The sequence below is a fragment of the Lontra canadensis genome, unplaced genomic scaffold, assembly GCF_010015895.1.
Source record: "Lontra canadensis isolate GAN:19392208 unplaced genomic scaffold, GSC_riverotter_1.0 scaffold15, whole genome shotgun sequence".
NCBI lineage: Eukaryota > Metazoa > Chordata > Mammalia > Carnivora > Mustelidae > Lontra > Lontra canadensis.
In genome coordinates this window covers 22,561,875-22,589,330 of record NW_022631009.1, presented here as the reverse complement: position 1 = coordinate 22,589,330, position 27,456 = coordinate 22,561,875, and the positions used below count along the sequence as shown (strand labels likewise).

Here is a 27,456-nt window from a genome sequence, read left to right as displayed (position 1 = left end):
TCACACACAGCACTTTGAGGAAAGAAAAGCAGTTAGCACATAGAGAATCCCTCTGATTTGGCCCAAGAACCATGGACAAGGTGTGGTGATTTTCAGCTCTAGAAAAGTATATGTGATTGATGAGGCATTGACACATTTTGAAACCCTGTTGCATAATTCAGCCATAAGCTTTAAGTTCTGAATTAGCAATAGGCTTTTAAAAATGCCAATAATACAAATACTTTATTGAGTTTCAATATGTGAAAATGGCCGAAGAGGGGTATTATGTTCATTAATTCTACTCTCCTCCCAAAGAACCCACAGTGACATGTTTTGGGTCTTCCAAGCCCAGAATCATGCCAGTGTCAGGGGGACCCTGTCCTGACAGTAGCCCGAATAACCCTTTCCTGTGATGCTGCCAGGGTCCCTCACTCCAACAAACAGGCAAACACACAAGGAGGGTTGTGCTCAAACTGACCTGACAAAAGGGCCGATGACCTGAAACTAGGGAGTTAGTGCACCTGTAGGACAGACTCTCTCCTGAGAACAGACTCTCCAGTGTTGACTCTTGGGGCTGGCCCATTTCTTCTGCTCTTCAGTGATTTTACTAGGCCTTACTATATTCCAGAAGTCTTCTGAGGGAATTGTATGAAAAAGAAAAGTGTTACACATTTTTTTTGGTTGATAATATCCAAGCCCATTTTGATAAAGCCTTGATGAGTGAAATTTTTTTTATACATTTTTCCTATAACAATTATTTCCATGGATTTAAAGAACAATTTCAGTTTCATATAAGGTATTATTTCAGATATAATGCAGTACTGTGCAGGCCAGTGGGAAACATTGACATGAAAGTTCTAGTTTGTTAACTGGATAGCTCACTTTTTCTTTGTGTGTATGGGTGGGGGATAGGGTTTCTTTCATTTCTACACTATCAACATTTGGGGCCAAATAATTCTTGGTTGTAGGGGTCTGCTCTGTGCACTGTAGAATATTTAGCAGCACCCTTGGCCTCTCCCCCATACCCTATAACAATGACTGTCAAAAAAACCCACAAAAACTCCCGACATTGCCCAATGGCTGGGACAGAAGTCACCCCAGATTGAGAATCTCAGGTGTGGAATAATAGAAGGAACACAGCATGGGTGTTGGCCACGCCTCGGTTCTGATTTTATTTCTGCCACAAATAAGCTGAATGACCTTGGCCCACTCAATCCTTCAACTGTAGAATGAGGGACTTCGGGAAAACTCAAAGATCATTTCCAGCCTTGAAATTCCATTATTTAAAAAAAAAAAAAATACTTGGGGATTATCATCAGACTGCTGGTATACCCACTGTATGCTTAGATAGTAACAAGACATAGTGGGAGCCCTTTGATTATTTGACAGAGTAGCAGTGTCTGTAAAAGTTTTGTTTGTTTGTTTTTTAACATTCTATGTTCAGATACAGTTAGGAACTCTTCTATTGCAAAAGCCAAATAAACTCCTTTTTTGGTGGCATTTTTTAAGGCTTTATTGTGCTAGTGTACTCTGGGAATTTTTAAAAAGTTTAAATAGTTGTAATATTCCCCAAACTTTTGAAGAAAAAAATAGGATAGAGGCATAAGATACCCTGGATAGCTTATGTTTTGGTGGTTTTTTTAAAGATTCATTTTTTAAAACCATTCATTAATACAAAACAGATTTACTGAGTACATGTCAGGCGTGAGTTACAGCAAAAGGGTTAGTTCAAGTAGACAGCAGAGCACTGTAGTTAGAAACATAGCGAGTAGAATTTAGACCCTACCTCTTACATTTTCTTGGTAGGTCATTTTGCCTCTCTGACCCTCAATATATATTGACCTTTACTGGAGAGGGGAGAGCTTATGCAAAAGCAAGGCATTGAGAAATAGGAGGGGCACATCAGAGGAACAGAGTGCAGCCTTGGCGTGCCATGTGCAAGGCTGGAGCTTTGTCCGGTTGGCAGTAGGAAGTCTCTGAAGGGTTTTGGCAGGAGTTTTGCCTTTTATTTTATTTTATTTTATTTATTTTTTGAGCTTTGCATTTTAGTACACTTTGGCCACTGTATACATGTAGAGGGGGCAAATACTGAAATTCAGCTAGGAGATAGGAGGACGTGAACTGGGACAGTTAACATAATGTTGGGAAAGAGGATGATTCAGGAATTATTTAGGAAATAAAACCAGTAGAAGTTGTTAAAGTTTGAATACAGGGGAGAAAAAGAAGGAAAAGTACAGATTGGGTGGAATTCATTCATTAATTCTAAAAGAATTTATTGAGCTCTTACTCTATATGCTGGCTATATCACATTACCCTCATAGCACTTGGGGCAGAAGAGACAAGCAAGTAACCAGATAACGGCTATGGCAGGTGGTAAGTGTCATAATATGGCAGCTACATGATATAATAGGGACTCATTTCAGGGGCAAACATCCTGGTCAGGGAAGCCAAGGGAGCCCTTCTGGAGAGATCCCGTTGATTCCTCAGCGCTTGTAGTTAACCATGAGGAGTTAACCAAGCTAAGGGGGTGGGTTTGGGATGGGAAATGTTCCAAGTGGAGGGAGTTGTATGTATGAAAGCCCAAAGAATAGTGTTATTCTTCCTTTAAAGGAATGCGATGTGACCTATAATTTCTAAATCCGTCTGATAATGAACCCTGTATTCTTGGAGTTACACTGTAAAATAACCTACAGAAAAATGCATGGCTTCTTCCATGTATATATGTTTTTAAAAGTAAATTACTGAAAAGCTCAGGAATTCTTTTGGAAACAGCTTTAATGTGACGCTGTCAAGACCCTGTCGAAGGAATAAACAAAACCCGATTGACCTGATGAACAGAATCATGCCATACGCAACTGACTAGTTAGAGGCATTAGAGCAAATGCAGTTTTGCCTTGCATCTGAGTATGTAGTCTGATGATTTGTAAAACCTCCTTAATGGGTACAGCAAGTGATTTTGCCTGGGTGGGACCCTTTTTACTAACTTAAGCAGCTGTTTAAACTTTCATAAGCAAAGTAATTATTAAATCTTTCATGAACATATTGGTTGGAACATTTGTTCACATCTTAACCTTAAGTTGGAAAGTTTCGGGGGGTGGGGTTAAAGAGTTTGAAGCTGGCAGATTTCATTCTTTTTTTTTTTTTCTTTCTTATTATAAACATTTTATGGCTTAGAACCAGCCAACCTAAATCATGGAAGGAAAAATACATGTGTGGTAAGCATGAGGCATTTCATTGTTTATTTTTAAAATTTCTGAAATGTGCTCATAGCTGTGCATGCCTCTGGGCTCATAAAGACAGCAAATGGAAATAGCTCCAGCCAGACAGGCTGTTTTAGATAGATAGCCACCCAGGTAGACAAGGCTGTCCTTGGACAGTGCTCTTTCCTGGAGTCAGTAAGTCATCCTAGTGGCCAAAATGGGACTTGCAAAGAAGAGGATGCCATCTTTCAGTTTTGAGCACCTTTCTTTTATTAATGATGGAGTCTTTTTAATAACAATCATAAGACGAATAATAATCCACATTTATGGAGTGTTTATCATGTCATGGGCAGTTTTCTAGATGCTTCTTGTGCGTTTTCTCCTTTAATTTTCACTGTGACTTTGTCAAGTAAGCCATGCTGTTATACCCACATTACAGAGGAAGAAACCGAGGCTTAGATCCCAAAGTTCACAAAGCTCTGTGGAAGAGCTAGAAGTAAACATAAGTTTATTCTGTCCTGTACTCTGACAATTCATTATCCTGGACCTCTTAGTCTTTTTCTATTCTAGTTTGTGAGATACTGCTATCTAAAGAGCTTTCTGTTTTACCCTAAATGGAAGGAACCCAAGCACAACTGTCAACACTATCAACAGCAGCGAGAAATGCTTGTTGAATACCTATTCCGTGTAGAACTCTGTGTTACAAGCTCAGGAAATAGTCTGATGCAAAGAGAAGAGAGCGTAAAGGGCCCCTTGCGTGGTGGTGAAGTGGAGCAGGCAGTGAATTCCACAGCTTGGATTCTGCGGTGCTGACGCAGGGCCTGGGGCGCTCCAGCCTGGCTGGCCCAGCGCAGACCTACCCTGCAGTACTTTACAGTTGGCGGTGTGCTCTCCCCTATATTATCTCATTTAATCCTGACAACCGGGCTGATGATTACAGTTTCACTTTAAAGAGGAAGAAGCAGAGATTCAAGTAAATTACCCAAGTCAGATCCACTTTTAATAAGTGTTAAGATTCAAAGTCTTTCTTCTGTAACTTGCTGTAGTCACTGCATAGAGCCCTGCGACTTAGAACATAGAACAAATGCTTTAAGGATGTTCTAAAACACAATCTGAAAAATGAAATTTTTTGGATAAATAATTACCATATAATGCAGTAAAAGCAGTCTCAATCGTTTTGAAATTGACCACAAATTCTTTGATCTCCTTTTAAAAGATAGAACCAGATTACCTTCCCCCATGTGTAGGCTGTACTTAATGATTTGCTTCTACTGAATAGGATGTGGCAGAAATGATGGTGGGTGATGTCCGGGATTAGAACATCAAAAGCATGTGGCTTCTTCCTTGCTCTTTCTCATGGATCACTCATTCTGGGAGAAGCCAGCTGCCATGTTGTGAGGATACTCAAGAGGTCCTGTGGAGAGATCCATGTGGTAAGAAATGGGGGGCCTTCTCTTATCCACCAGCACAAATCAGCCAATAAGTAGATCCAACAGCTCCAGTTGAGCCTTCAGATGACTACAGCCCTGGCCAGCATCTTGACCACACCTCATAAGAGACCCTGAGCCAGAACCACCCATTTTCTCTGCTCCGAAATTCTTAACCCACAAAAACTATGTGAGGTAATAAATATTTATTATTTTAAGCCACTAGGTTTTGGGATGAAATAATACAGTAATCAAAGAGCACAAGATACACAGAAAGGAATACTATGTCGAGCTGTCAGGAAAGCTGGCTACTGAAAGGCGAGAGAGATGAGCAGGAATTTAATGGATGGACAAGGAATTTATTGGGAAGTGTTCTGGGCAAAGAGAAAAGTGTATGCAAAAAATGTGCCACAGAAAGGCATATTTTAGGAACTGCAAAGGAAGGACAAGACAGACTCACAACATAAAAATCATAGCATTTGGGGTAGAGGGTTCTCACTAAGTACTTACTATATTATATGACATTGTAGCAACTAACGTTCCTAAGAGTGATGAGTCTGCAAGGAATTAAAATGCATGAGGTGATTTAGGAAGACAGGAAAGCAATCAAAACGTTGAAATATTTACTTCAAAATTAAAACAAAAAATGTACTGTTTAAATCCTTCATGAAAGGGGACTCCAGGTTATCCGAAAGAGCTACCTCCCTATGTTGTTACTGCACTAAACTGTCTGGGTCTGTGTTTTGAAAACTTTAAGCTTAAAAGTAGGGCCAAGAAATAGCTAATGAAGAACACCTGGATTTTCCCCAGGATTTTCACTCTACCAGTTCTGCTACAACAATCAGGTAGAAATTAACGTTTTATAACCAATTATGTGTTTTGCTTGGCATCCTGCTAACCAACTGAATTTTTAAAAAAGGGAATTGCCCAAATTGACTTGTTATCCTATGCCATATCTCATTCATGGACTATTTATTGAGTGCTACCCATGTGTTACCTACTGTGACAGGCCCATAAACCGAACCTTTATATTAAGGTTGCAGAAATCTCTTTGTGTCCCAGTTCCAATTCCACTGTTTTCTAGAGTTAGTAGCAGCTCCTGGTAGAAAGACTGTGTTTATTGTTTAAGTTAGATTTTCATATAAAATTATTATCTCCTTATTTAAAAAACAGAGAAAAATAAAAAGAATTTTTACTCAGAAACAAATTAACTCAGACAATTGCTGTTAACATCTTACTGCATTTCCTTTCCTATGTATTCTTCTATGAATTCTTTTTATATACCTATATTTTATAGTGTCAGATCTGATTTTTATTTAACATCAGGCAAAATATCCCTTGGGATAGAAACTTTAGTATCTGTAAGTTATTCTGACAAATAGGTATTCTGTAATTTACTTAACCTGTTATTAGAAGTTTTGATTATACATGAATCTTTCAGTAAAAATGATGTTACATCTAAATAAATATGTGGCTAGGGAATTTTGAAGTCTTTTGGATTGTTTATCGGTTTTGCTAAAACAGAGTAATTTTAAATAATAATCAATGGGAAGCTTAGGAAGAGGTTGACATGGTTTCTTTCCATGCCAAAGAACTTCCCTTGGAACATTCTAAGAACACTGTGTGGCCATGTGCCGAATGTGCCGTCATAGTTATGCTGTTAGTTAAATTAAACATGAACAACTGAATGAAGAACATTATTATTCTGTGCACATTCTTGACTCTTAATTTAAGGTTAAACTAACTTAATTTAATGTCATGTGAATTTTTAGCAGCAATTATGGCCAGTTAATGCATGTTCTTCCTTGGTCATGCCTCATCTCTTTGCAAAATTACAATATTTCATTCCAAATTTATTCTGACCAGAACTTTCTCCCATTTTCCCTCAGTGTTTATATCAGAGGCCTTTTGAGTTTATACTGTAAACCACCACTTGTGTATTTTTATAATAAGCCTCTAAGAAGTAGGCCTGAATGTGAGTGCATAGGACTCAATGCAGATCAGAGAACTGGACCTCATTCCTTCTTTATCCATCAGGGGCTGTTGTGTGGATGAGAGATACCATCTTAACATCTCTGTTCCAGTCTTTCTCCTCTCCTGTCTGGTGTACCACCACCCAACCAATATTCCTCAAGGATGTCTCAGTGCAGAAGTATGCCTCTGTCAAGTTCTATTTAAAAGAGGCAGTGGCTCCCCACTTACTGTCAAAAAAAAAAAACAAACAAAAAAAAACCCCGAAAAACAAAAAAAAACAAACCTTGCATCTACAAGGTGTTATACGGGTCATGCCTTTCCCCACAGATGATCTATGTCCTCCAAGCCTGGAAGATTTGCTGTTCCATATGTTTTGTGTCATGTCTCAGTTTCTTTGCCTTCTTCATACTGATTCCCTTTTCTGTATCTACGTGTTGAAGTCTGGCCTACTCTTTCTTTATTCATTTATTTACTTTAATTGAATGATTCAGTAACTTCATTCATTTAATAGAAATTTACTGAGCTGTAGTTGCATGTCAGGCACTGTTTGAGGGCAAGTTCAAATGCTACCTCCCCTAAGAAACCTTTCCTAATCACATCAGCCATATGCAAGTCTTCTCTCTTTACAATTTCCAGGGTCTTGTTCATACTAATGTCTTGTTACTAATCTATATCTCATTGCTGTGTATACAGTAGGCACTCAAAAATGTTTTGTTGCATTAAAGAAAAATGAATAGGTGAGTGAATTAATTATTTAAAGAAATTCTTTGCGTTCTCTACCAGTGGAAGCTAATGACTAAAATCAAATGATGAAACTGGTCTAGAAATTTAATATTATTGTGGATTTCCAGTCTGTGAAACACCCTCTGTGTGGTTTACAACAGAGAAGGGAGTGAATGCTTTTTTTCTCAGCATTCTACCACATTCTATACTGTTTAGATATTAAAGGCAGTATTATACTTTGTCATTGCTTTTTATTATAAGGCAGTGTTTTAAGGACATTACTGAAAAGGAAGATTCCACTTCCAGAGTGCTAGTAGCCTCTTTTAGCATTCAAAAAGCATATATATTAACCAGAATAGTAAGAAAGCAGCAGATTAAGTAATTTTGAAAAACCATTTATTTTGATCAATAAAAACTAGGAGCCTTGATTAGTTCCCAATAGAAGTGAGCCATCAAAACAATAGTCATAACTATGAGCTTGTGTTTACCACCTCTCAGGGATGTTACTGCCCAGTTTGTCATTTAATTCCCCCAAACAACTCTATGTGAATTGGGTACTTTTATTTTCCACACTATACAGATGAGGAACTGAAAATTTAGAGTTAGGCAAATTGATCATGCCCAGTGGACAATGAAGGTGGTTGGTGGGCAGAGTAAGCCCATGAGCTCAAGATCTGCACTTGTTCAACCTCTGTGCTCTTCTTTTTCTACTCATGAGGTTGGAAATGTGTAGGCTGTGACAGTGACTATACATTGAAGATCCTCTCAGTTACCTTGAATGACTTCTATTTACTTAATTGTTCTGTACTAGCTCTGTGTATGGTGAATAAGACTGTTTTTTGCTTTGTTTTGTTTTGAAAAACCATTGGAAACCATTGGAACCCCAGCAAGGGGGAACCTCAAAAAAGCCACCATTTTGAAGCTGTGCACTATTCTGAAGCAGAGTGGGTTTGACTCTCCTTCTGGAGATGATTGATAATTCTTTAAAACCTTGAGTTACTTTGAATTCTTTTTTTTTTTTTTAATATATTTAGGGCTAAGAAGCAAAGGAAAGGTAAGGGGCCTCTAATGAAGGTATCAGAACTTGAGAAAGGTGTTTTTGTCTGCCCAGGAGTCCTTCCTTTGAGAATGGCCCCTCTCCCAACATTTGTGCTTGTGGTGGACTGCCAACTCCCACTACTAAGAACTGGAATCTTGAGCAGGAACACACAGGGACAGAGCAAGTTGGGGATGACTCATTCATGTTGTTGCTCTGTACAGTTCAGGATTCTGAGCCTCAGGTTTACCTTCTGAAAAATGGGGTTTGTATGCTTCACAGAGTTGAGGATTCAGTGAGATGTTGTCCATGAAAGCTTTGGCACAGAATAGTTATCCAATAAATATTTACTGTGCTTCGATATTCTGGGGACAGTTCTTTTTTCCCTGAAAGAAGGAAAGGAAAAAGTAGACTCTTTCTACTGGAGACACATAAGGTGCAGAATTATTGATGGTACTTGAGAAGAACTCGCAACCATTCAAATGATGAGTTAGGAAAAGATAATCAGGGTGATTGTGAACTGTGGAATGATGCACTGCTACTTTAGCGTAACACTGTTGTTAAAACTCACAATACTTCATTCTTAAAAAAAGATCAATGGTATGAAGGAAATTCAAGCCTCTTGGGGGTGAGGGTTTGGAGCGGGTGCGGAGGGAAGAAGAAGGATGTTAGTCTATAAAAGGATAGCCATCCAGTCATCCAGTGGCCAAATCCCTTTTTTAATGAATAGAGTTATGGCATTGCTCCAGCATATTAATAAATGTTCCCCTGTGGGTGGTGAGAACTTCAAATGTGAAACAGTGCATATTGGATTTGATAATAAGAATATAGAGAATTATAAATGAGTTGTCCAGGAGGCATCTGTGTTAAGGAGACTTAGGATCAGGACTTTGTGTATTCTAGTCAATGAAAAGTTGTGGGCAGAATTAGGGTGCTGTGGTGGAAAACGAAAGGATCCCGCTGGCTGGTGGAACATTGATGTGAAGTTATGGGGGAGTTTCGATTAAGCATGTATCTTTGATCTTCAATATGCTGTCTAGAGAGACTATTAGAAGCTGTAGGTGCAGCTACATACCTACTTAAAATTGACTTTTTGTTATGTTATTTCTTGTTTGATTGACCACCAATTTAGCAGCAGTCATATAAAAAGCAGGTTGGAATTTGGAATACATTTCTACATGGACATGAGACTGAAAATCCCTGTTTATCTTATAGCATTAGGTATACTAGAATAAGGTCTGAGAATAAGAGAAAGTTGGTGTGAGGGGCATAAGGTGAAGGAGGAAAAGACTAGAGACTTTGGGCCAACATTTGGCAAACAAAACAAAACAAAAACTTAATAATAGATAATGTTGTCTTTGATTATGGCCCCTCTTTTTTGTCCTTTTCCAATTCCTGATACTTTTTCTTCCTAATAGAACCCTCTTGTTTCAAAACAACCTGATGAGGTTGGTATTATCCCAATGATATAAATAAGAAAGTTGACGCTCAGAGAGACTTATGTAACTTGTTCATGTCCATATAGTAAGTAAACAGGAAAAGTCAATTTCATAATCAAGTATGCCTGGCTCTAAAATTCATGAATTCTGACATTTTTGTCTTGTGATGTCTGAGTTAATAGTGCCACCATTAACAAAATAAAGGAATATACAAAGAATATGGGTTGGAATGGACTATAGGCAAAGGAAAGTTGAATTGAGTTTTAGATATGTTGATTTGAGCTGCCTTGGAATAGCTGTGTCCTGTTATCAGGTCACAAGAGAAATTCTGGTTTGTTGCCCGGAGGTGGGCATAGGTATTGCTGGAGTGTTTCATTTGCTGCGGAATAGTGGAGAGGATATAGGTGGCTACATAGACAGATAGCTAGATAGGTAGGTAAGAAGGTAGGTATGTATATATGTATGTAGATAGATAGATAGAAAAGTTTGTTGGTGAGGTGGGTGTTTGGAAGTTGGGACATTTCTGTAGTCACTAGTCAGTATTCCTATTGCTTAGCAACTTTATTTCCTTATGAAGCTATGGCAAATAGAACTTTCATTTTTTTTTTTTTTGTGCCTAAGGGCTGATAGTGCTGCCTATGAATGATGCATAAGTGACAATTTTGTGTTACAAGCATTACTCTGACTCTTGGAATCATTGAATCTCAAGGTTGGAAGGGAACTTAATATTCTCTCTCAGATTTGCTCTGTATTCAGACTTTGCTTTACACCTGTATGAAGTCCTTACTGACATATCCCAGTCCTTTAGGTAGCACTCCTTCTATGAAAGATCTTACTTTTGAGGTGAAATCTTTCTATCTGTAAGTAGATATACCACAGTTGTTCCTAGATTCAACCATAATAAACAAATGAGCTCTACACGAGAGCTCATTGCACGTAGAGCTCATTTGGAAACAGCCTTTATGTATCTCCTAATTTTCTTCTTACTGAGCTGAGTTTCTCCTCCCGTCTCTTCAGTGGTCCTTTGTGGCAAAGGACTCATTGGCCCAGGTTCTGGAAATGTATTCAGCAGATGGCCTCCATTGTCATCTCCTTCAGGGATTGTTTCACTGGCAGAAAGCTGCTCCTACAAGGTCACACCCTGTCCTGGTGTGGTCCACATCCAATGACTGATTCATAGGGGGCATAAAAGGCCAGTTATTTCAGTCCAGTTTGGGACAACTGACAGACCATTTTTGTTCAGAGCTGCCAGTGGGGTCAGCCGAGGCCATTGTTGGGCTGCATCACAACCCAACTTCTCCTTTTGTTCCTTCTCGCATTCTTCCCCTCCCTTTCTTAGGTGTTCATCCCAAGGGCATGCCAACCTCTGGTGCAGTCTGATTCCTGAGAATCCAATCTGTAATGTGTGGCTGCAGGTCTTCTCATGAGCCCTTCACGAGAAGGGATCATTTCCTATATGATCATAATACATTTGGTTTTAAAGAATATTTTAAGTTAATTTTCATTATGAATCCACTGTGGAAAGTTGATATAGTAGAGAAATTTTTCAGTGGCAGTTTCTTAGTTTAGGTTCCCCTTCAAAAGCAGAGCCTGAGATAGGAATTACATATGAGTAGTTTATTTTCGAGAAATTATCCCAAGGAACAGAAGTGGAAGACTAGAAATAGCAGAGGAGGGAAAGCCAGTCCAAGGGTTCATTATGGAGCTACTTACCACTATAAGCAGCTGGGATGTGTTCCCATTGTGACCCTCTGAGAAGCCAGGTAGAGGGGTCTGCCAGATAATGGAAGAGGAGAGAATTTAGCCATCAGTTCCTGATTCCTGTTGGTCAAGCCTTGCCTTAGGAGGTTTTAACTCCTTTGCATCTTCAGGTTTGTGCATGCCTCAGAACAGCTGACTGAGTACCTGCCACTTTCCCAGGAAGCAGGCACAGAAAGCCCAGGACAGAAAGTGAGACATGCCAGGTACAGCTGAGGCAAAACGCTATCAGGTTACACCTGTTCACAACTGGTTGCCGCAGCAATTGTGGGCCTAAAAAGTTGGACTGAGACGATACAAGCCAGGGCAAGAAAGGACCAATACAGGGTAACAGCTACAAGTAATAACATTGTGTTTCTGGAACTTTCTTTGTATATGGGTTTTGTGAAAGACAGAATGCACTGGACTGTATTTTCTCCTAACAAGTCCATAGAACTGTTGCTAGGCTTTTCTTCTTTGATCATAAGAGGTAGAAAGACTTTGAGATGCATTGGAAGTAGTGAAATGGTACACTCACTCATGAATAAAATACTTCTCTTGGCTAGCTAGACTTATCAATGTTAAAATACCACAAAGAGAAATTGCAGAAACCACTATAAAAAGGTCTTCACATTCCTCGTGCTTTTCTACCAATAGCAGACATTTATTGCCAAGTATTTTGACAATGCTTTGTCTAGGAGTCCCTTTAAGCATGTTTGATTTAGTTGCTCTGTGTCCATGGCATTTCAAATGTCACGGAGATTTGACTCTGGTAGTGTTAAGCCATGCAGCAGTCTGTTGTTAAATTGGGGTAAGAAGTAAGGGAATTGAAAAGTAACTTGTAATTGAGATGAAAGATCATCTTTCATTGATTAGACTCAGGTGCTGATTTAGTGTCATATCCTGTATAGGGACTACTGTCCCTTAGGCGTGGATTAGCCACTAGTGACTCAGCTCTGAAGTGGTGAGTCCCAGTGATCTCCATCCTTTCATAGCCAGTTTTTCACTGGCAGCTTCCTAATGGGCCAGTCTTTGGAGGTGCCAAGTGGCAGAGCTACGGGCTTTCTTCAAGAGATTTGAGAGATGTAGTCAGACAGCCAGTTACCATTTTTATTTACTTTGGGAGAGCTTTGAGTCCCGAGACCTGCATAAGATGGCCCTGGTAGTATTTGCATTGTCTAACAAGACATGTCAAAAATTTCATAGTTGTCATCCCAGGAATGGCAGAAGCCGAAATGAGCAGACCAGCATGGAGAGGCTGGTGAGAAAGGAAGGGGCTTGTGAGAGCCACACAAGACCAGATATCCAAGCTACAGAAGGAGGAAGGTCAGTTAAGGCAAAGAAGGATAGACAGGGTTGAGTTCTTGAAATTTGTCTCAGGAGCAGGCAGCTGATTAGGAGGCTGAGTGGGAAGAAAGAGGTGGTGCCCAAGCCAGAGAGCCTAGGAAGTCAGATGTCAGGTTGTGGCCCAGATTCCTAGTAATAGCAAATATTTATTTTGTGTCACTAATTATTATGTGTCAGGTGCTGTTCTAGTCATTTTTTGTGCATAAGTAATCTCGGTCTCACACTAAGTGTTTGGGGTAGGTGCTATTATTATCAAACCTCTTTAATGCATGAGCTAACTGAGGCACAAAGGGGTCAGATAACTTGTCCAATTGTCCCATGGCTCTTACGTAGTTGAGCCTGGCTTCAGACTGGGCAGTCTTTTCCCAAAGTTCATGTTCTTCTGAATGTTGCTTAGTGCTTCCATTCCTGCTTTGAAGGAAGAAGCTTCTTACATATTATGCTTCGAGATGGAAGCCTAGGTTAGTTCCGAATATGTTGGGGGAGAGAAGGAGTTGGGAGTATCTGACATACATTTTATAAGCTGCCTCAGATCCATCTGGGCTACCTGCCTCTTGCTTTCACTGTCCACACAACCTCCTGGTAGTCTGCCTGAGGAGAACTGGGCCCTTACCCTTGCCTGTCACTGTTGCATGGCCAGCCAGTCCCCTGCTTGGAGTTTCTGGCTCTTCCTGCCATTTCAGGAGTTGGATGACGCAGCCAACCACAGGGCCTGGGATGAGGCCCCATGAGCACTGGAAGAAGCTGGATAGTACATTCTGGAAGTACCCGAAAGTTAACTCCCCATGGCGTGAAATTTGACAGAGGAAAGCGAGGGACAGGCTGGAAGTGGCTAGATAAATGCCTTCTTTTTTCCTCTGTCTCACAAATGACTCCGAGGCACATGTTTTCCTTCTGGCACATCCAGAAACATCCTTTGTGTCAAATGGATTCACCTGCCTTGAGGACCTGTTGTGTCTCTCTGTGGTTTATCTCAGAGTGATAGGCAGCATGGTCAGTCCTCACTTGGCATTGCCCGACCCCCTTCCTAATCTCCCTTTCCTCCTTTCTAATCCTTGCCACTCTGGGTTTACTCCATCTCCCTCACTGGAAAATCTTTAAAGCCAAGCTGAGAAAGTGGGCCTGGGCTAAAAAGTGAGAACAAATGGAGAAGCAGGCAATGTCTCAGCAATACTTCTTTGTTGAATGACAAAAGGACATCGATTCTTTGAAAAACTCATTTAGAATAAAGTGGAAGTTGATATTATGACTAATGGGGAAGTTGCAGTGCTTAATAAGAAGTTAATTTTACCACAACATGAGCACTTACAAAGGAGGAGTGAAAAACCTTGTGGGAGTAATCTCTCCCTGGTTAGGCTGATTGGAGATAGCATTTGCTTTAGAGCTGTCAGGCCTTCCCCTCCTTCTGTGTTACCTGTAGCGGGGACAGCCACCATTTTCTAGGAGCTTAGGTATAAACCCTACACTGCCCTAATGGTCAGTATGTCATTTAGTCCCTTGAGGTAGGAAAAAGATTCAGTGACGTGACTGATGAACAGCTAATGGGTGCCAGTGCCAGAGTTCATACCCAGGCCTGCCAAACTCCAAGGCCTACGCTTAGGACTGGTGCCTGCTGCCTTCTGGAAAATTCTTTATCAAGGGAGGTTATTTGGAGCAGGGAAACACCACGTGGAGAGGAAATATGGCAGGAGAGTATCTTAGTCCCTTTGTCCTCATTTAGTCTAAAAGCAGCTTGTGATGCGGCCAGCTGCTGGGGTCTGCAGCATCCGTGCCCACCTGCCCGCTTCTGGGTAGTAGATCGTGGGTACTTGGAAGCTAAGAACACCTCCCATCGTGAATTAGTAAATGGGCCCTTTGGCTCCTTGATCTCACCTTCATGTATTTGAGCAGCGTGGATAAGTCCTCTGCGTCTGCCTGGCAGAGCCCTGCCCCGAGCCCACCACAGCCAGCAGACTTCTTTCTCAGGACCTTTCTTGGTAGGTGTCCTTAGAGGAGCCAAGTTGTCTTTACAATGATTCCTTTGATCTAAAGCTCTCACCTCCCACCTCTCCCTCCTTGGGGCCTCCCCAGGGTTTTGTGTTCAGGCGCAAGTAGGACTTTATTTGCCAGGGAAGGAAGCCATAGTACAGGAGATCCACACAAAGGAGAATACAAATTGCATTTCCTATTTGACTTTGACGTACCACTTCTCATTATCCTCCTAGTAATGTTTTTGTGGTTGTCTTTGTTTCATTTTCCTTTGATTTTGTTATTTGTTGTTTAAGTGCTGGAGACAAAAGGCCCTTGTTGAAAGTCGTGGGTCCTGGGACGTGACTGCAGCTATGGCTTACCAGCGGAGGGTGACCTTGATCTGCCACCCAGTCCCCTGGGGACTCAATTCATTCACCTGCAAAATGGAAGAGGGGGTGAGATTATTTATTCCCAAACTGTGCTGATCCTGAGACTCACCACAGATGCTATTTCAAAAGGGCCCCATCTCAGACCTACTCATCACAGTTCGGGTGAAGGGAAGACAAGGGAGCATAGGGAAGGAGGAGAGGGTCCCCAGGTCATTCTGATGCATAGTTCAGGACCCACTTTATGTAGTCCTGCTGGTAGCACAGCTCTGGTAGTGCCATTGGCCCTGTATGGACTTGTGGGCATACAATATGGTTGGGGCCTTTGGGAGTTGTGCAACACAGCCCCACTGTGGGAGCTGACTTCTGCAGAGGGTCATTTCCAAGCATGGCACTCCTCGGTGTTAGGACAGTAGAATGGCCTGCCGAGTAGGCATCGGCCCAGACGCCTGTGGTGAAGGGTGGGAACACAGTAGCTATGACAACAGAGTAGAAACCTAGAAGGAGCTTAAGAACAGCTAGGCAACATTGACTCACAGGAAGCTGGCTACCGGATTATCCACGTTACTGGTACCTATCTGAGAAGAGGGATAGGTCTATGAAGAAGTAGGGCATCACAGGTGGCTTGGTCCAAATGGTAGGCCTTGGGTCAGAGCTCCCCAGACAGGGTTCAGTTGAAGAGAAGCAGGGCTTTCTCCCAGCTAAGCCAAGCTTATAGTTACCAACTAGTATCTCCAGTTGGGGGGTTATTTGCCTTTGATTTCATTTTATGTATTATGACGTTCTCTTTGAAAAAATAATCCAAATCAGAGAAAAGAAAAAAAATTGTTCATACTTAACGAGACCTGAGTAGAAATGTCACAGTAGCTGCCAGAAGCTAGGCTGTATTGATAAAAGACTAGAAAAAGAATCGGGGCACTGGGACAAATAACAGGTTAAAATTCTGGGGGAAGGTGGTTAGGATGGAGTCATCATGATAAGTGAGTATTTTTTTTTCTTAAGCTAATAAGATGCTGCTGAGCAGGCCTGAATGAAGTATGTTAATTGCCTAGGACAGTACTTTGCTTATTTTGCATTGAAATCAGTTGAAGCACGTGTCAAAAGTGAAGATTCCTGCCAAGCCCCAGCTATTTCGGAGTCACTGGGTATGAAGGGGTCACCTGGACTCAACATTTCACATGAGCATTCAGGATCCACACTTGTGAGAATCCTGTCCTTGATGTTGAGAGGAAGGGTGGGGAGCTCTGTCCCAGAATTATATTAGCTCCTCTGAGCGTTAGGTTCCCTCCATGTAATATGAATAGTGTTACTTTCCCCTACCAAAACTGCAATCCTCGGAAACAAATTTTCAAAATACAGTGGCTACCCATCACCCGTGTTGTGATGAGCACTGGGTGTTATACGCAGCTAATGAATTGTTGAACATCACATCAAAAACTAATGATGTGCTATATGCTGGCTAACCGAACATAATTTAAAAAAAAAAAAAGAATTTAATGGTAAGGAAGAGCTAAAAAAATAAATATACTGGATAAAAGAGATGGTGCTAATTACTTACCATAGAAATCTACATGAGTTAAAATCCATTTCCTGGGCTTCTGTAAACTCATCTCCCACCCCTACTGCTTAGTACAGGGATATGGGTAGGAAGGTGCTATGCATTTGTATAGTGTAGTATGGTATATACTGTTGCATTTGCTTAGGAGCCCTTGAAAGGTTTCTAGGATATCAAAATAGAGAACTGCTATTAGTTATGTCTCTGTGCCTATTAGAAAACAGGATCTTCCAGAACAATGTAGAAGGAGAAATTGCCAAGACGGATGGAGAGAGCCCAGCAGATAAGGAAAACAACTACTGACCAATACATTATATTCATAATTTATTTTATATTTATAATACATTTGTTTCTATTTGGGAAATGTGTTAAAATCTAGCTGCTGTAACAAAGAGATCAAGGATGAAGTGGCTCAAACAAGAATCAACTTATTTATTGCTCATGTAGCAGGCACGAATGGTACATTTCTCCCGAGTAGCTCAGCTGCCCGTGGTCATTCAGGGTACAGTTTCCTTCCATCTTGTTGATCTGTTATCACCTAGGGCACTGTCATCATTGCATTGCAGAAGCTAGCTTGTCACCCAAGAAAGCGAATGTGAAACATCTCAAGGCTCAGACCTGGATGTGGCCCATATCACTTCCATTCACAAGGCGTTGGTGAGCCTGAAAACTGCTGCTATGCCTAAGTGAAGGGGGGCTGGCAAATGTATCTGAGCTGCATAGCCATAAACCCAGCTCTGCCTCTATTACTAATGCCGTAGATGAGGGGAAGAACAGAGCTGGGGACTACCTAGCAGTCTCTGCCACAGGAAAGGTGTATGGAACTCTGAAAGTGGAGCCAATCACTACCTTTCGTGGCTGCACTAATTAGCCAGAGCTGTGGCCTGTGCTGGGGAGTATTCTGTTTCCTTTGACGTGTTGTTCCCAGCCTGTCTCAAATGTCATTCCTAGTATCCACCTAAGCCTCTAAGTTATTCTGGGCAATGTGGAAGTTGGCTTTCCCATTTCTCAGTTGTGGGGTTCTCCTCCGATAGCCTGTGTAAGGTCATGAGAAAAGACTTATTGAGTCCTGTCCTAACAGTTAATAAATGTGCCCTTGGTTGAAATATGTTGGCAAAAATACCAGTGTGAATTGTCTTCCATTTGCTGTTCCGACAGTTGTGATAAAATGAATCTCAAGTGTGACTGTTGTCACATCATCGGAGGTTCTGAACATTAAGAATGTTTTCTTAAGGATCATCCAGGCAGAAAATGAGTTCACAGATTTTCAGCATTTTTACTGATAATTCTCGAGGCTCTACTTGTCCCTGTACTCTCTTTATTCTGTACTACCTATTTAATCTCTCCCTCCCTCCCTTTCTCTCTCTCTGTCTCTTTAGTGGGTGGGGGAAATTCAGGGAAAGAATGTTCCACCATGACAATGTATTTCTAAATTCCTCAGGCTTGTTATTTTGTGATATATAGCACTATTTGAAACAGGGTCTTATAACTAGCTGCCTTGGGATGTTCTAAAGGTGATGTCACTTGGCTGCCATGCATCTTGCAAGATGAGTGACTTAGGCCAGAAGTTGGCAGGTGACAGACTCTTTTAAGAAGGATGCAAGCAGTTTGGTAGAAGTGAGAGCTGTGCCTGAATGGGTACACTGGTTTAGAGTGATCCCCCCGCCATGTGAATTGGAGCCTTATGAGACTATGATGTGACTCCAGTGCAGTGAAGGTCCTTCACAGAATCAGAAGGCAAGGCTGTGAGGACTGAGATTGTTCAGGAAGCTCAGATGACTAAAGGCAGAAACATTCATGTGTATAAATGGGGAACGGGAGATAGATTACCTTTCTGACAACTAGCTGACATTGTCATTAAAGTTTGTCTTACTGGAAGAATTATGCAGCCATTTCTCTTTTCAGTTTCTCTCTCTCTCTCTCTCTCTCTCACACACACACACACACGCACACACACACCACATATGCACGTATATTTGGGGGCAGGGATGTTTGGTTTTATTTTGTAACACAATTTAATAGCCTCTTCTATTCTCCAGGAGATCTAGGCTGCCAGCCATGTTCCCACAGTATTATGGAATTATTCTGGAATTCTTCCCTCTACCCTCAGCCTGTCCCATCACCCAAGTGATTTTAGTGATTCTCTAGGGCCTCACCAACATAGCTTGGTAAATGTTGCATCTTGGATTTTATGTTTTGCCACTTGTGATAGCAATGTATAATAAAACCAAGAAGTGACCTGTTTTGTGTCTAAGAACGCATGTGTCCAGGATTCTGCCTGTGATGTGCAGTGTGCCTTCAGTGAGGGGACAGCTGTGGTGTGAATGGATCTGTGAGGTAAAAAAGGGCTTTAATTTCTCTTCCTCTTTTCCCATGGTTATAAAACTTTGTTATGGTAAGCTAACCCTCTGATATCATATACAACTGCTGGCATTCTAGATTGTTTTAATGGCCACTCCTTATTGCTTAATCCTAAGTATTACCATCTGTTTCTTTCTTAATTATAAATGCAGCAGGAATTCACAATGACATCAGCAACGGTGGAAATAAAATGGAGTTAGAGGCCTTGTACTTGACACCAGCCAGGCTTCCTCTAATGCTTTTCTTCTGTTACAGGCGTTGGCTGGTCAGAGAGAAGAATTCCTCAGCAGTTTTCTCTCTGTCTGTCTCAATGTACTTACTTTGAGCGTATCATGCTATAAGCTGAACATTTATTTAAGTGAGAGCATTTTAGTGAGACTGAGCTGTGTCCTTGGAGCTGGGGACCTGTGGACAGATCATTCTCACAGTATCAGAGGCCAGCGGTGTGATTGTCCTGCTGTTATTGGCATGTGTTTTTGTGAGAAGAGAGATGAATGGTAATAGCCTGATGACATGAGTCATGTCCATCCCCCGGAGAGGAGCTGGAAGTGGACATCTAAGGGGCTGTGATCAGCCCACCAGTAGCCAGTCTGCCTGTCCCCAAATAATGAGGGCGCGTTTGTGGAGGAAGGTCATGTAGAAATTGAAGGAATATGTAAGTCTGCCTTACTTAGGCTTATATTTTTCATTAAGTGGGAAAACTTAATCAATTTTAGACTCCTAGCATTTTAGAATTAAAAGAAATCCTTAGGAATCATCTAGATCAAAGCCATGGTCTCTTCTTCCTTTGTCTGGTACTTGACCAGGTTGAGCATGAGCTCTGGAGTCAGCAGAACAGGGTTCCAGTCGTGAGCCACCTGTGTGTGCTTTGCATGCTTTTCCCTGAATTCTCAGAGCCTTGGTTCCTGGGTGACCGTGGATGTTTCATAACACTTCTTGTGGAGCCTACTGTTTGGATTAAATGAGAGAGAACATGTAAATCCTTGTCCGTGTGTGGCCCCTGGTTTTCTTCCCTTCCTGCCATTCACCTTTAGGACAGTTGAAGAAGTGGTGGTCAGAGAGGTCAGATGCCTCACCCAGTGTTGTACATCTAGTTATGGTGGACCAGGAACTGGAAGTAATATCTTCCAAGACCAGTGTTTTCCAAGATTTTTTCTCAGTAGGTCATGTCTAGACCTGTTGTCTTGCTCTATCCATGTTACCCATGGAACTTTTGTATAATAATAACCCTAATAATTACCACTTGTATGATGCTATTTAATCTATAAAATACTCTTTAAAATGTATATTCCCATTGAATGTGCGGTTGCTGAAATCATTATTAAAATCACATCATTACTCCTCTTTTATAGTTGGGGAAACCTACAAGTGTCTTGTTGAGGTCACACTGAAGATTGAGTGAGGACCACAACCCAGGTCGTGAGACCCCAGTGTGTGGGGTTCACTGTGCTGTAAGTGCACGCTTACTGTTACGCCAGCATATAGAGCAGAGGACAGAGACATGAAGCAAAGAGCCATCACAGTTGTTGTCCACAGTTTAGTAGCTGCAGGTAGGACACTTCAGGACAAGGATGCTCCCAGAAGAGCAGAACAGTTTTCTTGAATTATATTAATGTTTTAGCCATCCGTGTGCTTTCTGGCCACCAGAAGGATCCCCTGGGTGAGTAAAAGAGGTAGAGCAAGGGACGGTGGGTTTCCACCAAGAGGAGCTGGAGAACCGAACCAAAAGAAAACAAAATGTACAACAATCAGGAAAGGCCCTTGCTCCAACATGCAGATGAGTGGTTTGCTGCTTCAAAAATGCAGCTCATAAATGAGAAGACCACGTGAGTTGTTTGTTCCTGCCAAGTCTATGTTCAGGCCCGTAAGGATCAGGCTGGTGCCTGTTCTCACGTGGGCCTATGAGGGCTCAGCAAGAGAAGAGTCAGTGAGCCTTGTGCCGGGCCTTGCATCCCAGGGCCCTGTCCAGACGAGATGTCCCCTTTGCACTTTCCCAGCCTCTAGGCCTTGTATTTTGTCTGTCCCTCGCTCTGTGGTCAGTGATCCTCGGAGATAAGGACAGCTTAGTGAGTGTCACTTCCATCCGGTCTCCCTTGGGTAATGCTATGCTCCTCCTGTCCCGCGTCACTGAGCCGCCAGGCCCCTGTATAATAAGCAGGCTCACCGAAAAGCAGTCCTTTCCGGCAATAAAACTAAATCTTTTAATCTCAGAAACCCTCATATTGACCATGTGCAGAAAACCATGCAAATTTTAAAAAATGTAAATATTGACGTTCTGAGGTTTTTCTGTGTAACCCGATTTAGTTTGACTTTCCCATTATTTCTGCTATTTCCGGGGGCATTTTACTGAATCCAGGTTTATAAAGCAGCACAGGGGCAGTGTTATTCAGAAGGTAATAACATGGTCTGTGGAGTCCGCCAGACCTGAGGTTGAGTCCTGGATCTGCAGTTTCACCATGTCCCCTCACATCAGAGCTCTGAGCCTCGCTGTCCCCATCTGTACAATGACAGCGATGGCACCCACCCACCGCCAGCGCTGGGAAGACCAAATGAGCGGCCTCCTGTGAAGTTCTGTTAATTCAAAAACTGCATTTTGCCTGATCTCACTCCCAGAACCAGATGAGTGATTCATTTGTGATGTTTTTTCCTCATTAGAAAGCTTTAGCTAGACAAAGGTCATTCCGGATTCTTTTAACAGGTGAGATACATTCATTTTATTGAAAGAAATAAAAAATATTATTTTTAACACTTTGTACCTTGCTATTAGAAGTCAAGTCTTATAACATCAGTAAGTTTTCACTTCAGGTTACTTTCATTTCTTATCCTTTCACTGTGAGCAAGGCAGCAAGAAAGGCATCCTTTCTGTTATCTTGCATACGAATGTGAAAATACCTTCTATGTACCAAGTACATCTCTGTGAGTATATTGTTTGTTTTAATCTAGCCTTTTTTTTTTTTATGTCAGAAAAATCTTCAAGTTCCAGTGTAATAATAAGGACTAGAAATGCTTATGAAAAAGTACATTAAGAGATAAGGCTATTCTTGAAGACTCGGGGCCATATCAACAGGTTATTATATTTTTGTAATTCTATTAAATCCAGGCATGTGCCCGCCAAATTCATGACTTTATATAGGGTGTTTTTTTTTCCTTTTTTTTTTTTTTTTTTTTGCTTTTTGCTTTATAGAATTCATGCTAAAATAAAGGACTGTGAATTCCTTTGCCAATTCTTTGAAGGAAACAGTAGAATCTGACCTACCTCAAAGGAGTATTAAGAGAAACAACCGAGTTATATTGCTGCAGGCTTAGGATCTTTATTAAATAGTCTGGTAGGTCAAATCTGCCTTAGCTGCACAGAGTGATTCCATATGCTTTCCTCTGAAACTTCTCCTTTGTATCTGTAAGTGGGGCTGTTCTGAGCCCAATGTGAGAAGCAGCAGTGGACGAGAAGCTCTGTGATGAGGAGAATGCACGAGACATCCACACACAGACTACTCATCCTGATCAGGACGCCCTCAACCCTGGCAAGGCTCGGACTGGCTGCTCTCTCTCACACTTTCTCCTTGCTGCTCTGCTCCCACCACACACAGGGCCTGAGCTTATGCGCACCCGTATGCATACAGCCTTCTTCTCTTAGAAATGCAAAGTGTAGGCAATGGCGTTCTAGAAGAAAAGGTACCATGATCCTCTGCTTTGAAGAAAACTCTGTATTCAACCCTTTGATTCTGCTAAATATGCAGAAGCATGAAGCCAGGCAATCAGGCAACCACATGTAGCTCCAGATGCATCATACATATGGGCCATTGTCCACACTGCTCGGGAGGCTGGCAGCATTTTAAAAAATGGTCATAACACATATGGTCCCTTGCTTGTTGCTCTGGCTTCCGAGGTCTTGCTGATCCAACCACATCATCCTTATGCTGTTTCCAGGAAAGCAAATCTCTGTTTTCTCTCAGGCTGTGAACTCCCTGAGCTTCCCTAGCACAAGGTGGTGGAGAAGTTAATCCAAATGACAGTGACGGGCAAGGAGCTTTGCCATACCCCCTGCTCTTGCAAGGAGAAGGGACAAGTGTGAGGTGTCACAAGAGGAAATTAACTGGATTGGACCCTCTCAATTTAGTGTCTGGGACCCCCACTCAAGCTTTTAAGCTGTAAGAGATGATACTTTCCAATTTCCTTTCTAGCCAAGACGCCATGTTTGATTCAGGGTGGAGTGTAAATTGTTCGTATTTTCTAAATGTCCTACTTCCCATCTCTCATCATCCAAAACTTCAAAAAACAACTTAAGGGAAGTTGTTTTGTTTATGTAGCTATTTATAAATTGTTATTCAGTTTGAAGTCTTGCTGGTTGCTGAAAACTTTACCAAAACAAATGGTTTTGACAGACATTTATTTCTCAGCCGTTACTTTGCTGTTTACACACCCACATGATTACCCTGAACAGCACTGCAAAGAAATTGCAAGATAATGCTGCCTCAACACATGCTAGGTTTACAAAGTGATTATAAATGGTTTTTAAAGAAAATAATTCCCATTCCTTTCATTGTGTTCAAGCTTCTCTACATCATTGTGCCCCACGCGCATTGGGAGACTGGTGGGTAAGTCGGGGCACACAGCCAAAGCAATTTAGCTGTTTTTCAATAGACAGATTATATTAGTGCTGCTTATACTTTCACTTTTAAATTAACTTGACCAACATTTATTGAGTACCTTCAACATGTTGTAAGGAAGCTTTACCTCTCTTTGGGTTTGAGTTTTTTACTTGTTTTGATTAGTTTTGTGAAAGGAGGACTTTATAGCTATGAAAAGGCAGTGGTAGTTACTACAACCTAGATATGGAAAAAAAAATCGATTCATTCCTTGAATGCCTCCGTCCTGGAGCCACTTATAGTAATGGCAGCAAGACTGTGAAAAGGCAAGAACGGGGCCCTGAACAGAGCTCCAGGGATCCGTCTGCAGCGGTTACAGCAGGTGTGGGCGGTAGGAAATTAATAGATAGAAGCACTGCGAGGGGGGCTGGCATTTTATCTATCCTGTGAACAGGTTTAGGAAATATAATTGGCTTGTGCTCAGAAAACTGAAATACGATTTTTGTGATAGTAATTTTCCCTGCAGCTTTGGCATTTTCCTTTCCATTAAACTTCTTAGTTTTTAGGGAGGGTAATACAGCCCCTGTCCTGCTTTGTCATTTTGGGATGATTTATTTTAAAATTATAGTAAGGGATTTTGGGTCAGAATTCCACGAGGCTAATTTCAAACCGAGTTTGCTGACTCCAACTAGCCATAAATGGTCCCCACCTCCAGCATATAGAACAGGAAGTGGCATGCTTGCGTGCCAGGAATAAGGCAATTGCTCAGATGGAATAACACTTGGCAGTTTGGGGAAATTTGTTGGTGGAAGCCTAAATCGTAGGTTAGAGACTGACTTGTGGGATGCACTTCTGCCAATTATGGTCCATTGTGCAGTCAAAAATGGGAAAAATTACTTACTGCAGCTGGTTCTTTGGCACTGAAATCACTGATGGAATAATCAGAGGGAAATCTTATAAGTTATTAGACAAGATGGATTGTCATACAGGATGCTGGTTTTGTGGCTTATCTGCCTTGCCTATCTCACAGGACATGAAGGAGGAAAGGGAGCTGGGGAACAGTTGGGTGGTCCTTAGCACTGACTCACTTAGTGATAACTGAGACCTGCAAATGACTTTTCTCTTCTGCCACTGAAGGGGCCTGTGATTTTTAACAGTTGGGGCCTTAAGAGTACCCTTGTCATGATGAGCACCAGGTGATGTATGAATTGTTTTAATCGCTGTGTTGTATACCTGAAACTAGTATAACACTGTATGCTAACTAACTGGAATTAAAATTAAAATGTAGGGATGCCTGGGTGGCTCAGTTGGTTTAGCGTCTGCCTTTGGCTCAAGTCATGATCCCAGGGCCCTGGGATGGAGTCCCGCATCAGGCTCCCTGCTCTGCGGGAGAGTCTGCTTCTCCCTCTGCCTGCCACTCTGCCTACTTGTGATCATTCTCTCTCTCTCTCTCTCTCAGTCAATAAATAAATAAATAAAAATAAAATCTTTAAAAAATTTTAAAAAAACAATGTAAAAGAAAAAAAAAGAGTTGGGGCCTTAGAAAGGTTCTTTTTCAGTATGTCTCTTGTGTCTAAGGCCCTTGGCATAATTGGAGAGGAGGAGACAAGCTCTCTGAGTGTCTGTAACTGCCTAGTTTAGGAGCTTACATACTGTATACCTAGAAGTCTGCAGCTGGAATGCTGAACCCCAGAATAACTATAGCCAGTTATTACAAGCATGCCCATGACTGAATGTCCTTTTTTCTTTTTCATTCATGGACTTGTACATATCCTAAAAAAAAAAATCACTCTAAAAATAAGATTTGCAAAAGAGGAAATAAGAAAACACACTACTCACCCACATAGACCAAATGGGCTCCTCTCCTCACTGATGAATTCTAAGTCTTTTGAGTCTTTCTGTACTTGTCTCATTTAATGCTCCTTTCCCAGAAGACCTCACCATCATTCACCTCTGTGTCCTCCATCACCGTGCTCCCAGTATTGAGGACAGATCTTCAAGATGCCTTTCTTGAGGATCCCATGTCTTTTCTTTCTAATTTCCTGCTTTCATCCTCTGTGCTTCGGTCGAAATGTCCTGCTCGCCTCAGCCTTTTCTTTGGATTGTAAGTTCCCTGAAGGGACAGCTGCAGTAGACAGCTGATATTTTAGTGTACTCAGCATCTGCTTCCCCTCCTTCTGGAAATAGTGCACTACTTACTTGGGAGAATGTACTCTCTCCTACTTTGCGTGCAGGCTAGGTAACAACCCAGTTAAGATGTTCCCATTCTGGACACCTGGGTGGCTCAGTCAGTTAGGCGACTGCCTTTGGCTTGGGTCATGATTCCAGGGTCCTGGGATCAAGTCCCACATTGGGCTCCCCCTGCTCTATGGGGAACCTGCTTCTCTCTCTTCTTCTGCCTGCTACTCCCCATCTTGTGCTCTCTTTCTGTGTGTGTCAAATAAATAAATAAAATCATTAAAAAAAAAAAATGTTCCCATTCCTCTGTGCCCGGAGGTGGTCACATTATGCAAATGAGGCCACACAGAGCCTTGTGATACAGGTGGCCAGTTTCCTGGGTTATCTGCTTTACCTGCTGTTCTGAGAATTTGAGCTTTAAGTAGAATTCCTCCACAATGGAAAAGTTCTAGAGCTGATTCCTGTCAAGGGAGTTCTCTGAAGAGAAGGCAGTAAATCCCTGGTGCCTGCTTCCCATCCTTTATAAAGACCGGTCAGGTAGCTTTACCTTCATTCATGTGAGCTGCCCTATATCTTCCCAATAAATCCCTTTATTTTGTTCTGGTTGGCCCAAGTTGATTGTTGTTCACTGACAAAATATCCTGATTACAGACTTCATCTTCTAGTGCCCATGTAAAGGTCACAATGGGGTGCAACAGGTTAAAAACATTGTGAAGCTTGTTGCCTACAGTTTCAAAAGTTCTAGAATTCAAAGTGATCATGGATATGAACTAAACCAAATAATATTTTCCCTTATATCATTTCAATTCTACGAAGAGTTTTAGAAACTTGAGAGTTTAAAATGGTGAGTTAGAGTAGAAATAATGGAAATTTGCCACCTTCATAAAGTGAACTTTTTACTGAAGAACAGTTTTGAATTTATAGAATTACTATGGAAACAGTGCAGAGTTCCCATATAATTCACACCCAGTTACTATTAACATCTCACCTTACTATGGTACATTGGTCATAATTGATGAACCAATATTCATGTTGATCCATATTTTATTCATGTTCCTTCAGTTTTTCTCTAGTGTCCTTTTCTTGTATCTGAGTTTTACCCAAGAATCCACACTACATTTAGAAGTCTCATCCCTTAGACTCTCCATGGTATGAGGGATTCTCAGACTTCCCTTGTTTTTGATGGCCTTTATAGTTTTGAGAAGTATCAATCAGATATTTTATAGAATGTCCCTCAGTTGGAGTTTGTCTGACATTTTTCTAATGATTAGACTGAGCTATGTATTCTTGGCAGGAAGACCACAGAGGTAAAGCACCCTTCCCATCACATCACATCACATCACATCAAGGGTAGATGCTCTCAACTTGACTTATCACTGTTGATATTGACCTTGGAAATCTGGCTGAGGTTGTATTTGCCAGTTTCCTGCACTGTAATCTGTTTCCCCTTTCCATACTGTACTCTCTGGAAGGGAGTCAGTGTGTGCAGCCCGCACTTGAAAAGAGTTGATGAGTTACGCTCCACCCCCTTAAGGGTGGAGTATCTCATCAGTTACTCGTCATTCTTCTGCACAGGAA

At 41.5% G+C, this 27,456-nt stretch overlaps 1 protein-coding gene and 1 long non-coding RNA gene across 4 annotated transcripts in view; one reads left to right on the top strand and one right to left on the bottom strand.

Moving 5' to 3' along the window:
• CPQ (carboxypeptidase Q) overlaps nucleotides 1–27,456 on the top strand; it is a 358,351-nt gene that overhangs the window by 113,496 nt on the left and 217,399 nt on the right. The window lies entirely within an intron of this gene.
• LOC116868374 lies at nucleotides 11,150–25,919 on the bottom strand. 2 transcript variants are annotated; one of them, XR_004382802.1, is made up of 3 exons: nucleotides 25,540–25,919; nucleotides 11,492–11,551; nucleotides 11,150–11,208 (listed from the first exon to the last, which is right to left on the bottom strand). It is a non-coding gene; the product is annotated as an uncharacterized LOC116868374 (long non-coding RNA). The 2 variants fall into 2 exon arrangements; XR_004382803.1 differs by lacking the exon at nucleotides 25,540–25,919 and adding an exon at nucleotides 15,193–15,214.